The sequence below is a fragment of the Propithecus coquereli genome, unplaced genomic scaffold, assembly GCF_000956105.1.
Source record: "Propithecus coquereli isolate 6110/MARCELLA unplaced genomic scaffold, Pcoq_1.0 Scaffold119, whole genome shotgun sequence".
Lineage (NCBI taxonomy): Eukaryota > Metazoa > Chordata > Mammalia > Primates > Indriidae > Propithecus > Propithecus coquereli.
The window spans coordinates 489,899-492,037 of record NW_012135969.1 but is presented as its reverse complement, the minus strand read 5'-3'; the positions used below and the strand labels follow the sequence as shown (position 1 = coordinate 492,037).

General features: G+C 58.0%; 1 protein-coding gene across 1 annotated transcript in view; it reads right to left on the bottom strand.

The window, feature by feature from the left end:
* The window catches only part of PECAM1 (platelet/endothelial cell adhesion molecule 1), a 42,319-nt gene that overhangs the window by 38,210 nt on the left and 1,970 nt on the right, over window positions 1-2,139 (bottom strand). The gene's annotated exons all lie outside the window — the stretch shown is intronic.

Below are 2,139 nucleotides of genomic sequence, written 5' to 3'. Positions count from 1 at the left end.
AGGCTCGGGGCAGAGGCCAGGGCTGGATTTGGGTGGGGGGATGTGGCTCTGGGGAGGGGGCACGTGGAGGCGTAGAGAGGGGTGTTGGGCCCCAGAGAGGATACGCTCAGGAGCCTGCAGAGACCAGGGTTCGGGTCCAGGGGAAGTTAAAGTCTCCCTGGGAAGAGGGAGGAGAAAAACCCGGGAAGAGGATCTAGAAGGTCAAGGAAGGAGGCTTCGGGGCGTGACCCACAGTCCGAGGCAGCAAAGGGTCCAGTGAGCCAAGGGCCTAATGTGTCCCTTGCATTTGGCACCAGGGGGTCTTGGTGGCCCTGGAGTGAGAACAGACCCGATGGCGGGGGGGTTGGGGGGTGAGCCAGGCCTCCGTCAGGTGAGGACCGTCTGAGAGGGGAGGAAGCAGAGACCACGATTACAAACTGGCCTGCGGAGAGGTTCGACTGAGAAAGGACATGGCTAGATAGGGGGACACGACATAGATGGAGGGGGTGGGTTGTTTGATTTTTCTTTTTCCTAAAAAAACAAGAGTTACAGACCGTGTTTGCAGCCTGAGGGTAAGAACTGAAGTGGAGCTGGAGAGTCCAAAAGCAGCAGTCGGGGAGAATAAATGTAAGAGTGAAGTGGTGGGTGAGGGAGGGACGGGCTCAGAGCCCAGCTGCCCGCGGCCCTCATCAGCCGCGGGTGGACGTCCCTCTGAAGCCGGCAGGGACCCTGGGAGGATGGGTGGGGAGGCAGATAAGCCTGGAGCCAGGCCGGGGCAGGAAGTTGAGGGAGTTCCCTCCAGACAGACTGTTTTCTAGGTGAAGACGGAGCTGAGGTCATCTCCTGAGGATGGGCGGGCTGCAGCTGGGGGAAGGTGGAGGGGGCCGAGGAATCCCGGGCTAGAAGGAGGGGAGAGGGCCAAGGCTGGCTGAGGACCACAACCGCAGGCGCAGAGTAGGGACACGGAGCACGCTGGCAGGCCATGCGCTGCAAACGCTGGTCTGGGGAGGCCCAAGGGGTGGAGACCTGGTCCCAGCCCCTTTGCTACCCCCAGTGTTGGCCCTGCACTGCACCTCGTGGCCTCTGGGTCTCAGTTTCCCTGAGGGTAAAACTAGGCATGGGCCTGAGGAAGCAGTCCCCTCTCCCTGTTCCAAGTCCTGCAGTTCCAAGGTCTGCTCTGAAGGGACCCAGGGAAGGGAGTGAACCGTCCATCTGAGGCAGAGAGGGTGAAGAGAGAGCATGCCCATTCTGGAAAATGGGAGGTCAAGAGTCAGAGGAGCAGGAGCCTCAAGCCAGGGGGTGTCTGCAGGGTGGAGTCTGGTCTGCTGAGGGGGGTCTGGGCAAGAGCTGGGGGCGCATGGTTGGAGTGGACAGAGGGAGAGTGGGTGGCGAAGGAGCTGTGATTGTCAAGGTGGGCTGGGACCCCGGAGTAAACACCAGTATCATTTATTCGTCACTGCATGCCCAGCAGGTGAGTCACTTTCTTTTACCCAGTCTCAGCCTCACACCACTCCCTGCCATAAGTTCTGTTTTTGTCCCCATTTTACAGATTGGGAAAACTGGGGAAAAAAAGCTCAAAGAGGCAAAGGAAACTGATCTTAAGGACTAGATCAGGCCTATGGCTCCAGACAGATGGTTGGGTCTTGGAGAATTGAGGTGCTAGGGCTGATGTCCCGATAACTTGCCCACGCAGGGACAAGTTGGTCATTTCAGAGTCCCAGCGACACCATCAGTGAAGCAGGATGATCATAAAGATACCAGATGTCCTGCCTCCATGGGGATCCGATGCCCGTGGAAGCACTGGACAGAGAAACCTGGCAGCCCGGCTGTGCCAGTAGCCAACTAGCCCACCCGACCTGGCACTGCCCTGAGGCTCAGCTCAACCATCGAGCATTGTCCAGGGATTCACTGACAAAGAGCTGTGCAATTTGCCTACAACCCACTCACCCCCCATTCTTTGCCGACTGAAGTGACTTCTGACAAGGGGATAGGGAGTGTTCTGTGGTCTCTCCTTCCTTTCCCAGCCCCCAGACCCGACTGAGCCCCTGCATTCATGTGGTCCCAGATGAAGCAGAACAAAACCCTCTTATCTCAAGACAAAGGTTCAAAATCAGCTCTCAAGTGGACGATAAACAGGACTGCAAAGTTAGGCAGCACCCC